Raw genomic sequence first — 6,421 nt, 5'->3', positions numbered from 1 at the left:
TATGACTCTGGCCGGCGGCCTCCGGGGGCTAGCACATGCTGCCAAATCTTGCGTAGGCGGCCTCTCACAAGTCTGGAAGTATTGTGGCGGTTGCAAACGCCCGGCCCGCGTCTCCGGGTTGTGCCCCCCTCACGGACGGCGCCGCCGCCGGCACCTGGCACTAGTAGAAAACAGGGCTTTGGTACGTCCAGAAAAGAGCATTAATCCCGGTTGCATTACGAACCTTGACTAATGTGAGCATTAGTCCCGGTTCGTGCGGCTAGGGCACCGTACAGGCATTAGTCCCAGTTCAAATGGGACCTTTAGTCCCGTTTGGTGCCACGAACCGGGACTAAAGGGTGCGATTGCCATTAGTACCGGTTCGTGGCACCAACCGGTACTAAAGGTTAGACCTTTAGTCCCGGTTCGAGCCACCAACCGGTACTAATGGGGTTTGAGGCATTAGTACCGGTTCATGGCACGAACCAGTACTAAAGGTCCCATTTTCATACCCTACCCCCCCACCCCCACCCTTCTGTGGATCGCCTTTTCAGTTTTGTAAAAAGCAAAAGAAAATGATAAAAACTTCAAAAATTAAAATCCTTCCAGATGTAGTTATGTTACTACATGTACTAGTTAGGAAAATTTTAAAAGTTAAATTTGGACATGCTTTGCAAAAAGTGTAGGGAAAATGTAAAACGGCTATAACTTTTGCATACGATGTCAGAAAAAAACGTATAATATATCAAAATGTTCAGCACGAAAATCCGCATCCGATTTTGATTGCCTACGGTCTGTTTGCAAATTTTTAGAATCCTCAAATTCTAAAAGGAAAAAAGTTATGCTCAAATTTCTGTTTTTTTTGAATTTTTGTTAAATCTGGTCAAACTTTGGTCAAACTACTTATTCAAGAAGTATTGGTGTTACTAAATAATTATTCAAGAATATTAGTGTTACTAAATAATTATTTTAGTTTTTTTGAATTTTGGTCAAATCTGGTCAAACTGTGGTCAAACAATGGTCAAACTAATTATTCAAGAAATATTAGTGTTACCAAATAATTACTTCAGTTTTTTTGAATTTTGGTCAAATCTGTGGTCAAACTATGGTCAACCTCCTTATTCAAGAAATATTAGCGTTACTAAATAATTATTGTTTTTTAGAACAATAGTTTCAAACTCAAACAGTGAAATGTATCACTTCAGGCTCAAGCTAAATTCCTAAGGGTTAATAGGATTGACATCTTACTATTGTCAGGAAAACAACAAGTGCAGACTTGGAAACGAGGGAGAATAGAACCCGGAAGTTAAGCGTGCTCAGGCTGGAGTAGTGAGAGGATGGGTGACCGTCCGGGAAGTTACATGATTTGGAATGATGAGGGGTGATTAGAGATTAGAGGTTAAGTTGAGTAGTGATGAGGGGCGATTAGAGATTAGAGGTTAAATAATTAAGAAATTTGAAAATAAAAAAAATCGAAAAAAATGAAAAAAAATCATAAAATTTCCTTTAGTACCGGTTGGTGTTACCAACCGGGACTAAAGGTGGACCTCCAGGCAGCGGCCACGTGGAGGGCCTTTAGTCCCAGTTCGTGTAAGAAACAGGACTAAAGGGGGAGGCTTTAGTAACGACCCTTTAGTCCCGGTTGCAGAACCGGGACTAAAGGCCCTTATGAACCGGGACTAAAGGCCCTTTTTCTACTAGTGTGGAGGCGGGAAACGGACGCGTTGGGTCTACACGGATGGGATCTTGCACTGGCTTTGAAGCCCGTCCGTGCAAAGTCAAAGGGCTAGATCCTGTGGTCAAACGCTACAGGGTTAGGCTGGACGGGGAGCCTTGGGGGTAGCAATGCCACCGGAGCATCGCACCGGGCCCTCATACATGCCGTACGGTGTGGTGGCTTGTCCGAAGAGGCGGCACGCGTCTCCGGGGTGTGCCCCCCCTCACGGACGGCGATGACACAGTAGTAGACGTTCTGCGGTAACGATGCGGTGTGAATATTATTAAATACTCGGAGCGCAATAAAACATGAGTTTTTTACACGACGTGGGCACATGTGCTATAGGACTGATGGTAATTTTTCACAGTTTCTGGTGATGGAGAACTATCTGAACACTTCCCTCTCCGCGGATTGCTCTTCGCTTGTCTACGACTCTGGCCGGCGGCCTCCGGGGGCTAGCACATGCTGCCAAATCTTGCGTAGGCGGCCTCTGACAAGTCTGGAAGTATTGTGGCGGTTGCAAACGCCCGGCCCGCGTCTCCGGGGTGTGCCCCCCTCACGGACGGCGCCGCCGCCGGCACCTGGCACTAGTAGAAAACAGGGCTTTGGTACGTCCAGAAAAGAGCATTAATCCCGGTTGCATTACGAACCTTGACGAATGTGAGCATTAGTCTCGGTTCGTGCGGCTAGGGCACCATACAGGCATTAGTCCCGGTTCAAATGGGACCTTTAGTCCCGTTTGGTGCCATGAACCGGGACTAAAGGGTGTGATGCCCATTAGTACCGGTTCGTGGCACCAACCGGTACTAAAGGTTAGACCTTTAGTCCCGGTTCGAGCCACCAACCGGTACTAATGGGGTTTGAGGCATTAGTACCGGTTCATGGCACGAACCAGTACTAAAGGTCCCATTTTCAAACTCTACCCCCCCCCCACCCCCACCCCTCTGTGGATCGCCTTTTCAGTTTTGTAAAAAGCAAAAGAAAATGATAAAAACTTAAAAATTTAAAATCCTTCCAGATGTAGTTATGTTACTACATGTACTAGTTAGGAAAATTTTAAAAGTTAAATTTGGACATGCTTTGCAAAAAGTGTAGGGAAAATGTAAAACGGCTATAAATTTTTCATACGATGTTAGAAAAAAACGTATAATATATCAAAATGTTCAGCACGAAAATCCGCATCAGATTTTGACCGCCTATGGCCTGTTTGCAAATTTTTAGAATCCTCAAATTCTAAAAGGAAAAAAGTTATGCTCACATTTCTGTTTTTTTTTGAATTTTTGTTAAATCTGGTCAAACTTTGGTCAAACTACTTATTCAAGAAGTATTGGTGTTACTAAATAATTATTCAAGAATATTAGTATTACTAAATAATTATTTCAGTTTTTTGAATTTTGGTCAAATCTGGTCAAACTGTGGTCAAACAATGGTCAAACTAATTATTCAAGAAATATTAGTGTTACTAAATAGTTATTTCAGGTTTTTGAATTTTGGTCAAATCTGGTCAAGCTGTGGTCAAACAATGGTCAAACTATGGTCAAAGTACTTATTCAAGAAATAATAGTGTTACTAAATAATTATTGTTTTTCAGAACAATAGTTTCAAACTCAAACAGTGAAATGTGTGACTTCATGCTCAAGCTAAATTCCTAAGGGTTAATAGGATTGACATCTTACTATTGTTAGAAAACAACAAGTGCAGACTTGGAAACGAGGGAGAATAGAACCCGGCAGTTGAGCGTGCTCAGGCTGGAGTACTGAGAGGATGGGTGACCGTCCGGGAAGTTAGATGATTTGGAATGATGAGGGGTGATTAGAGATTAGAGGTTAAATTGAGCAGTGATGAGGGATGATTAGAGATTAGAGGTTAAAATAATTCAGAAATGTGAAAATCAAAAAATCAAAAAAATAAAAAAAATCATAAAAAAATCATAAAATTTCCTTTAGTACCGGTTGGTGTTACCAACCGGGACTAATGGTGGACCTCCAGGCAGCGGCCACGTGGAGGGCCTTTAGTCCCGGTTCGTGTAAGAACCGGGACTAAAGGGGGAGGCTTTAGTAAGGACCCTTTAGTTCCGGTTCCAGAACCGGGACTAAAGGCCCTTTTTCTACTAGTGTGGAGGGGGGAAACGGACGCGTCGGGTCTACACGGATGGGGTCTTGCAGTGGCTTTGGCCCGGATGTTGCTCCAAAGTGTTCCTATGGGCTAACCTAACACAACCGGGTGGAGAGTTCCACTGGTCAAAGCCTGTCCGTGCAAAGTCAAAGGGGTAGATCCCGTGGTCAAACTCTACAGGGTTAGGCGGGACGGGGGTCCTGGGGGGTAGCAATGCCACCGGAGCATCGCACCGGGCCCTCATACATGCCATACGGTGTGGTGGCATGGCCGAAGAGGCGGCACGCGTCTCCGGGCTGTGGCCCCCCTCACGGACGGCGATGACACAGTAGTAGCCGTTCTGCGGTAACGATGCGGTGTGAATATTATTAAATACTCGGAGCGCGATAAAATCATGAGATTTTTACACGACGTGGGCACATGTGATATAGGACTGATGGTAATTTTTCATAGTTTTTGGTGATGGAGAAGTATCTGAACACTTCCCACTCCGCAGATTGCTCTTCGCGTGTCTACGACTGTGGCCGGGGGCCTCCGGGGGCTAGCACATGCCGCCCAATCTTGTGTAGGCGGCCTCTCAGAAGTCTGGAAGTGTTGTGGTGGTTGCAAACGCCCGGCCCGCATCCCCGGGGTGTGCCCCCCTCACGGCCGGCGCCGCCGCCGGCACCTGGCACTAGTAGAAAACATGGCTTTGGTTCGGCCAGAAAAGAGCATTAATCCCAGTTGCATTATGAACCAGGACTAATGTGAGCATTAGTCCCGATTCGTGCGCCTAGGGCACCGTACATGCATTACTCCCGGTTCAAATGGGACCTTTAGTTCTGGTTGGTGCCACGAACCGGGACTAAAGGGTGCGATGCCCATTAGTACCGGTTCGTGGCACCAACCGGTACTAAAGGTTAGACCTTTAGTCCCGGTTCGAGCCACCAACCGGTACTAATGGGGTTTGAGGCACTAGTACCGGTTCATGGCACGAACCGGTACTAAAGGTCCGATTTTCAAACTCTACCCCCCTCTGTGGATCGCCTTTTCAGTTTTGTAAAAAGCAAAAGAAAATGATAAAAACTTCAAAAATTAACATCCTTCCAGATGTAGTTATGTTACTACATGTACTAGTTAGGAAAATTTAAAAAGTTAAATTTGGACATGTTTTGCAAAAAGTGTAGGAAAAATGTAAAACGGCTATAACTTTTGCATACGATGTCAGAAAAAAACGTATAATATATCAAAATGGTCAGCACGAAAGTCCGCATCCGATTTTGACCGCCTACGGCCTGTTTGCAAATTTTTAGAACCCTCAAATTCTAAAAGGTAAAACAGTTATGCTCAAATTTCTGTTTTTTTTGAATTTTTGTTAAATCTGGTCAATCTTTGGTCAAACTACTTATTCAAGAAGTATTGGTGTTACTAAATAATTATTCAAGAATATTAGTGTTACTAAATAATTATTTCAGTTTTTTTGAATTTTGGTCAAATCTGGTCAAACTGTGGTCAAACTTTGGTCAAACAATGGTCAACCAAATTATTGAAGAAATATTAGTGTTACAAAATAATTATTTCAGTTTTTTTTGAATTTTGGTCTGGTCAAAGTGTGGTCAAACTATGGTCAAACTACTTTTCAAGAAATATTAGTGTTACTAAATAATTATTGTTTTTTATAACAATAGTTTCAAACACAAAGAGTGAAATGTGTGACTTCATGCTCAAGCTAAATTCCCGAGGGTTAATAAGATTGACATCTTACTATTGTCAGGAAAACAACAAGTGCAGACTTGGAAACGAGGGAGAATAGAACCCGGAAGTTAAGCGTGCTCAGGCTGGAGTAGTGAGAGGATGGGTGACCGTCCGGGAAGTTAGATGATTTGGAATGATGAGGGGTGATTAGAGATTAGAGGTTAAATTGAGCAGTGATGAGGGGTGATTAGAGATTAGAGGTTCAAATAATTCAGAAATTTGAAAAAAAAAATTCAAAACAATTCAAGAAAAATTCAAAAAAATCATAAAATTTCCTTTAGTCCCGGTTGCTGTTACCAACCGGGACTAAAGGTGGACCTCCAGGCAGTGGCCTCGTGGAGGGCCTTTACTCCCGGTTCGTGTAAGAACCGGGAATAAAGGGGAGGCTTTAGTAACGACCCTTTATTCCCGGTTCCAGAACCGGGACTAAAGGCCCTTATGAACCGGGACTAAAGGCCTTTTTTCTACTAGTGTGGAGGGGAAACGGACGCGTTGGGTCTACATGGATGGGGTCTTGCAGTGGCTTTGGCCCGGATGTTGCTCCAAAGTGTTCCTATGGGCTGACCTAACACAACCGGGTGGAGAGTTCCACTGGTCAAAGCCCGTCCATGCAATGTCAAAGGGCTAGATCCCGTGGTCAAACGCTACAGGGTTAGGCGGGACGGGGGCCCTGGGGGGTAGCAATGCCACCGGAGCATCGCACCGGGCCCTCATACATGCCATACGGTGTGGTGGCATCTCCGAAGAGGCGGCACGCGTCTCCGGGGTGTGGCCCCCCTCATGGACGGCGATGACACAGTAGTAGACATTCTGCGGTAACGATGCGGTGTGAATATTATAAATACTCGGAGTGCGATAAAATCATGAGTTTTTCAC

Source organism: Aegilops tauschii, chromosome 7 (genome assembly GCF_002575655.3).
Source record: "Aegilops tauschii subsp. strangulata cultivar AL8/78 chromosome 7, Aet v6.0, whole genome shotgun sequence".
Taxonomy (NCBI): domain Eukaryota; kingdom Viridiplantae; phylum Streptophyta; class Magnoliopsida; order Poales; family Poaceae; genus Aegilops; species Aegilops tauschii.
The sequence above is the reverse complement of the archived record's forward strand: the minus strand, read 5'-3'. Positions refer to the sequence as shown.